Here is an 8417-nt window from a genome sequence, read left to right as displayed (position 1 = left end):
ACCTAGATGCACAGCTGCCCAACACATCAGCAAGTAAAGTCTTCATCTCTCTTCTAATTTGCAACATAAGTATGTTAAAACAACACATATTTCCAGAGTGTAAACCTTACCCAAATCCTGACTTTGCAACACACCCCTCCAAAAATGATTCCCTCACAAATGTACATGATGGATGCCTTGCCTTTGGAGGAGTTACCAACAACAGAGAATGTGAGGGAGCCTGTCCAGCAGAACATCCAGAGACAGGCCCAGGAAGATCTGCCCTTTCCTCACTGCTTAAGGAAGTCAACTAAAACAGCAGTGAGGCAGTCTTAACTCTCCCTCACCTGCAACATTTATCCTCACACTAGAGGGACCAGAAATCAGTATTTCATCAACTGAAAGGTATACTCATTTTTTGCATTTGCTGGTAAATTCAGAGATCTGAAGTGAACATCATGAGAAAGAGAAAAATAACAAAAGCCTATACAAGCTGGGGAAATTGAGTGGTCTAAGTGCCTGCCTGGCAAGGGCAAGGACCCAGGAACAATCCCTGGAACCACATGCCACGGTGGTTCTGGACCCCTGGGTTTGCCATCTTGGGAATGGAAACTAGGCGCGGTCACATATGCCAGTAACCCCGGTCCTCAGGAGGCTGAGACAGGAGAATCATTACAAGTCTGACCTATGTAGTGAGATCCTGTACTAAATAAACAAATAAATATTTAAAAAGCCTATTCACATGAAATTAGCCTTTTTCAGGTTAACTTATCAGATTCACAGATACAAGGGAAAGATATACACAAATATCATATATCTTAAAAGAGTGTATAGCTCTTCATTTACTGTATGTATCTTAAGCATCACTTGAAAATACTAGTAAAATGTAATATTTAAGTTATAAAAATTTATACATATACATGCACAGATATATGTGCATAGTAACAAATGCTATCATACATAACAATTTTATTTTAAGGTGTGAGAATTGTAGGCATGTATTCCTTTTCTAGGGTCTTAGTGGGTTTCACGTAGATACCATTGTATAATTTTACTGAATTCTAAAATGAGGACACTTTTTCTTATTTGAAAATCATTGCACAATCATCAAATGCCCTTATCAGGAAGAGCTATCATAATCTATTCTGACCATCTTGGTAAAAGTAGCTTTCCTTTCTAGGAATCTTGTACCTTTCAGGGCAGAAATTTTCATGGTTTTTCCAGTATCTTGGGTCACGGTGAAGAACAAATAACGGTACCATCACAACTGTGCCTTTGGGAATGAACACTCCATTAATTTCAATATCTTTTTTACAGATCCTTGAAACTCTGTTAGTAATTGGATATAACCTGAGAGTCTCATTCACCACCATGTCCAGGTACTCCATCTCTGCCAGAATATCATAGGTAGGAAATGCCTAAGGACAAAAAAGGACATTTGAGAGATTTAGATTTTTTAATTTGTCTTCCACCACTCACCTCCATTTCTTTCTCTTCTTCCCTCTTTCCTCTCCTTTTGCTCTTTGTTCCTCTTTCTCCTTGTCTCCATCTCTTCCCTCTTCTGGTTCTCCCTTTTTCTCATTCTTCTACATTTTTCTTCTTTCTTCTTTTATTCCTCCCTTTCATCATTGCCTCCTCCTACTCTTCCTCCTTCTCCTTTTCCTCCTCCTCCTTCTTCTCTTACTTTCTTGCAGAACCTAATGATTACTTTCACTGTGGAAATTTGGTACACATTTATAACATACCCTAATGCTTTCTCATCTTGACCTCTCCATCTCTTGCCCATCTCTCTGGATCCCCTTCCCATTTGAGACAGATTTCTTTTCATGCTTCCCATAGTTTGTTTTTTTAATTTGCACTTTGGTCATATTTTGGACTTCTCATACAAATGTGATATCTAAGCTTGAGTGTCTTATTTTGTTTAGCATTATATTCTCATAGACAATCTATTTTCCTACAAGTAACTAAAGTTTATCCATTTCAAGGCAGATTAATACATATAAAAGTTTTAATTTTAACCACATGCTGCACTAGCCCCACCACCAGGCTCACTGAGCCAATGAGGGAGACCAAGCACAGTGGCTCATGCCTATAATACCAGATCTTGGGGGGGTCTGAAAACAGGAAGATCACAATGAGTTCTAGCTGTGTAGTGAGAACCTGTACCAAATACAAAATAGACAAATAAATAAATAAATTTCAATACAAAACATTCAACTTTTTTGGTAGACAAAATAGGTAAAATTCTTCAACTTATGTGCATAGCCAAGTACATTCTTTTTCTTTCTTACTTTTTTTTTTTTTTTTTTTTTTTTTTTTTTTTTTGGTGGTACCATACACTGAACTCAGGACCTTGCGCTTCCCAGGTAAGCACTGAGCAATTTCCCCGAGGACCCATTTCTGAACAGAATTTAAGTTTCACAGCATATAGTACCAAGAATGAACAAATGGTACCATGTCAAATTAACCATATTCTGCACAGAAAGACAAAAAACAGAGGGAAGACACAACCTACAGAATGGGAATTTTTTTGGTGTTTGTTTGTTTGTTTCCAAGATATTCCTCAGACTTAGGGTTAATATCTGGAATCTACTTTAAATTCAGTTTCTAGAGTACTATGAAAATGTGGGAGCTTTAAAATAAAAGAACATTGAGATTCATAGACATTTAAATAGTGATTATGACCTTGACCTTCTCAGTATTTGGAATAATCTTGATTATTGACAATATTTAGAAAAATCGGCTATCCAGAGCTTAAAATTTAGTATATTTCTAGATGTTTTCTCTTTTTCATATAAGCAAATATGACACACTAATAGAATTCTTTGTAATTTAAATGTGTCAGTGGTCAGTAAGATATCTCAGCAATCTAATGTGCCTGCTTAGGCAAGCTTAGGTAAGCACAAGGCAAGCTGTTCAATATAGTGTGCCAAATGTGATGCCAGCACCAATTCCCCAGAGTGTTCTGAGTTGGACACAATAAAAAAGTGTCAAAGTCATTACCATCATTGAAGACTGAGGCTACATGTTCAAATCACTGAAATACTACATGGAAAAGAACAGATTCCATATTAATTTAACAAGTCATGCCTTAATAAAACTTTCAGTACATATCTCATTTTGTGTAGAAACACTTATTAAATTGCCACTCTATAGAAAGAATTTTGGAGAAACTGATTTCTTTATGCTATAATGATGAAGGAAAGTTTCCTATGGATGGGACTACAGCATAACTCTCGGTCTAATGTGAGTTCTACAAAGAGGAAATCACTTCTCAACAGGGAAGCGCCATTTTCTTATTATGGGCTATGATCCACGTTCGTCCCTCAGGTCTTTACTGTGAGCTATGAAGAACACTCTCCATGTGTACTTCTTTGCTAAATTGGCAAAAGAATTTCACATGCCAGGTGTTATCAAGTAACTTCCTATTCTAGGGAAGCATCTGCAAACAGTATGGGCATAATTTGTTTATCATTTCACGAGATACTGGAGAAGATATAATTAGAATTCAGTCAGGATAACTCACTACTATTATGGAATACTGGACTATATTGGATTTTTTCTGGAATTCACATTCCTACAATATTTAAATGGCAAGAAAATACCCATCTCTAAAAAAACTAAACAAAAAAGGGGAATATAAATGATGGACACTTTTGTATCTCTCTATAAAAAATAAGATAGATATACAGCTACTTTTTCATCATTCAATGAGAAGATTTGTACAAATAGTCTTTGGACAGGATATCATGTCTGCATCTTGTACTATGAATAACCACTAAGAAAACAACAATATGCAATGTATTAATTATTGAAACTGTTCTACTAATTGGTTTTAAAACTGTCTTGTTGCTATTTGTTTGTTAATAAAATTAATAAAAAATAAATAAACCACTGCTCCTGCTTTTGTTTCCATTATCTACAATAACACTAATCTCAACTACAGTAAAATATTGCCTTGTGAGAATAATTCTTTGTAGAATCATGCATGGCATCCAATGAACTTGAAAATAAAAGTGAATTTCTTCAAAAGAAATAAAGAAACTTCCATTATTTTCTATTAATTTTATTGAGAAAGAAATAGCAATGAGACAGTTTCATGGCTTACATGCAGAATACAAGGTTGACAATGATTTTTTCTTGTATAACAAGAAAAGTAACTTGTATCTGTCAAGGTCAGGCAAATCCCCTCAGGATTTACACTGAGACTCTGTACTGCAGTTTGTAGATCCTTTGTCAGTGTCAGCCATGTGAATGAGTCACTGCCATTGCTTGGCAAATTTGCTCTCTGTGAAAACCTGAGAGAATGTGTTCTCTTCATATGACTCTCCTTAGGCACAGTCAACATCATTGATCACTTTCCTCTGTGGCCCCATAATTTCCTTGATCATTAAATTTGGGACACAACTAAATTACAGGATGTTACAGTATAGGTTTCCTATGTCCTGAGTGTGCACTGGCCTGGAGAGGGTAGGGCCAAAATGTTGGCTGTCCTTGCAGCCCTTCTTTTTCTCTAACTTTGGGTCTGCAACTTAAGTTGTTAACCCTCAAGAAGAGAAGATTAATGATACTATTACCCTATAACAGGCAGTTGATCTTATCCTCACTATCTGGATGCATCGCAACCATTTTACACATAACATGGAACAGGTATTTACCAGCAAATATTGATATATTGAACTTTAAATCCCTATAGAATGTGAAGGAAAAAAATTTTAAATTAAGAAATATTTTTTAAAATAAGAATAAACAGTTATATATTTTTACACATAAATGTAGAAATCTAACTGTATACAGCATTGTAGCAGGAGAGTCCTATGGCATTTTTATTGTCTCTAGTTTTCATTTTTACCCTATTTTAAAAAAAACAAAACATTTGCTTGAGAGACATTATAGCAATAGTTAATATGACATGACAAGCAGTACATATTTAGAAGACCAGAATGACAGGCATTCCAAACATAATATTTACAGCAGCACAATTTGTGATAGCCAAATCTAGGAAACAATCAAGATGCCCATCACCAGAGGAGTGGATTAAACAGATGTGTTTTTTTATATAATGGAGTATTACTCAGCTATAAAGAATGATAAACGTGAAGGCTTTATATTGAAGTGGATTTCACTTGAAAATATAGTCATAAGTGAAATAAATCAGACCCATAATGTAAATATCAAACAGCCTCCCTAGTGTGAGAACTCAGAAGAAGAAATAAAAATAGAAAGAAATAACACAATTAAAAGGAAAGGGAGTATTTCAGGCTTAAAAAACGAAGATAGGGTAAGGAGAAAAACTGGAAAAAATGTCAGGGGCAAAACCATACATTTATATGCACAAGATGTTTCAGGCAATGATCCTGAGAATCTTCAGCATGTTTTGAAACTGGCAGTCAATTGGTAGGATTCTCACCCTGACTAACTATATATGCTGATATCTGTGAACAAACCAACTGCAGTGAAATAGCAATGTGTAGTACTTCAGCACTGGTTTATGAGAACTTACATTTCAGTAAATAAAATGCATCTCCTATATTTGTCCATTTGTTTGTCTCTTTAAATTTATCATAAATAGTGCTGGTAAAAATCAATGCTCACATTCTTTTGGTGAAAATTTCTTCTAAAATATTTCTGGTTTAGGTTTCATGTTTTCCCTGCCTCTCACATTAATAGCTACTCACCTTATGGGGCAAAGCTGCATCAATCTCCTGCTGCAGTTTCTTCTGGATGTCAGGGTGAGTGGCCAATTCATACATAATGAAGGAAAGTGTAGTGCTTGTCATCTCATATCCAGCAGAAAGAAAAATAATTGCTTGAGCTGTAATCTCTACATCAGATAGAGCTGAGAGTAGACAAGAAACTATTGGTTAGATCTTCCTAGTTTACATGAGGAGAGATCAATATGGAGCTGCCAAAATGCTATGGAGGAACTTTGGAAAGCAATTCTGAGTCTCACAGAAGTAGACTTTACTCTGGTGTGTGTCTTACAAACCAGAGAAAAGACAAAATATATTTACCTCCCTGTACAAGGTTAACTATTCTTTTATTTTTTATTTTTTGGTGGAACCAGGAATTGAACTCCAGCCCTTGCGCTTGCCAGGCAAATGTTTATTCTACTGAGGTATCTCCCCAGCCAAGTAAACCCTATGCTTTTTTATCTGCTTCCAATTATGGCATCAGTTTCAACACACAGCTGGGTAATTCCAAGACATGGTATTTTCGTCTAGCACATGCAATGGTACTATACAACTTGGAAAATCATAATGTAACTTTAAATAAAATATGAGATTTTCCCCCTAAAAAAACACTAAAAATTCTTAATGAAATATGGGTAAGAAATTTTTAAGGGAGCTTGCCATATGAAGGCTTCACTCTATGTTCAATTAAAAGGTCTTAATCATGCATGAAATATCTCACTTGTAGCATAGTAGTCTGTAAAGAAACACTTGCAATTCAGCATGTGTACTCTATGGACCAGAATTTACCTGGGAGTAAAATAGAAATGTGGAAGCTAACATTTCATCCTAGAACTAACAAAATAAAAATTATCCACCTTTTAAAAATGTGTTGTTTTCTGCTACAACTTGATGAGACATGGGGCAATGGAGTGCCACAGGCAACAGCCTTAATGATGGATTTTTGTACATTGCAGTAAGATTTGCCTTAGTCTAATGAATACCATTGAAGTTGTAGAGGATTTGGCAGCACATGTATAAAAATATCAGCTGATGGGTTAACAGAATTTATTTGAAGTACAACCACTGTCTCTCTAATTTAATCTCATCCAACAAGTTTCTGGTAAGACTCTGGCCTCTCTTTTCATTTTATCATGACATAGGTCACAACCATCTCTTAATAGTTTGTTCCTTCAATTGTTTTGTTCCTTTTTGCCCCTGGAAACATGGAAGAAATACGTTGCCATGCCTTTCAAAGATTTTAAAATTAAAACACATGTTTGAAAGGTTTGCCCAGTTATGCTTTCTAATTTGCTAGCTTCTCTGCTGTGATGATAGGATAAAGCAAGAAATCTAATATGTGCTCCTGTGTTACTGAATTGAAACTGGATTGTATGATCAAAATTTTGGGCAGTACTGTGCACTGTGGTTGTATGCAACCATGTTCCTAATTAAATTCAAATGGAAACACATTAAAATAATATATTAGAGTTCACTGCCTCAATGTCACAAGCCAAGGTCAAAATTAGAATTATCTAGCAACTATTTCAAATAATATAACAAAACTTTCCTTCAGCAATTGTTTTGATAAAACAAAGTTAAGACAGATACAGAGAGATAAACAGAGAGACATAGACAGAGACAGAGATAAATACTCATAGATAGAGAAAGATAGAAACAGTAAGACAGACAGAGACAAAAACAGAGACAAAAACAGAGACAGAGTGTCAGACAGAGAATGTTATAGGGAAAGGTGGGTAGAATCAGATGCACATATGGATGTATACATAATGGTGATCACTTCTGCTATAAAACCCATCGCTAAACATTCAGGACTTCTGTAAGAGTCATCATACTATGGATAGCCTGAAATTAAGCATGATAGAATTATTGTCATTATATCAATGTAATAAGTTATTCTTCAGAAATTTTCAATTTGAGGATGAGAGTGAATGCAAGAGAAATTTTATATCACTGTACATGCTAAGACATAAAAATACTCAGTTCCTTGAGTATTTTGAAAATAGTTTCCATTTCCTTTACCTCTGTCCAAGTAGAATGTAAAAAGAAACCAAAATCTCAGCAGATATTATCACAATACCCCATTATTTTAGAATCCAAATGCCATTTCTTGCTGCAAGTTAGCAGATATCCTTGTGAAAATACCCATCACTAGCACTCTCTGGGATAACAGAAACAAAACCTGGAATATCTGTGTACAGACATGATATTCTACAGAAAATAATACTATAAACAAACAGAATTTTGGGGATATTGCAACAATTGAGGAGCATTTATGTCATTATGTGTTGGTCAAACCATATAGAATTGACAAAGCTGATAGTGAACCCTAATGTCAACTATTGACAGTGGTAATAATATGGCACTCTAGGCTGATTGATTCTAACACATGTACCACCCAGGTGGGGGTCTGTGCAAAATCTGGCATGAATGTAAAAATAATTTGGAATGTATATGGGAAATTTACATAGTTTCTTGTTAATGGACTAAGAAATGGACAGTGATTTTCTTTTTTTTCAAAGTTTTATTGATAAGCAGATAGCAATGAGACAGCTTCAAATCAAATCGGAAGTACAGTTTCAACAAATAATACACTGCATACATTCTTCCCAGTGGCTAACCGCAGCACAAGATGTGGACCTGTGATTCTATTTACAAACACCATCAGAACAAATCATTCTATTCATTAAGAGAATGCAACTATATATCTATCCCAACCACTTTGAATACACAGATACAAAATGG

The 8417-nt window shown here is 35.2% G+C and overlaps 1 pseudogene; it reads right to left on the bottom strand.

The window, feature by feature from the left end:
- Positions 1 to 8417, bottom strand: part of LOC101575051 — a 41544-nt pseudogene that overhangs the window by 29664 nt on the left and 3463 nt on the right.

The sequence above is a fragment of the Octodon degus genome, unplaced genomic scaffold (genome assembly GCF_000260255.1).
Source record: "Octodon degus isolate 3935 unplaced genomic scaffold, OctDeg1.0 scaffold00457, whole genome shotgun sequence".
NCBI lineage: Eukaryota > Metazoa > Chordata > Mammalia > Rodentia > Octodontidae > Octodon > Octodon degus.
The sequence above is the reverse complement of the archived record's forward strand: the minus strand, read 5'-3'. Positions and strand labels throughout refer to the sequence as shown.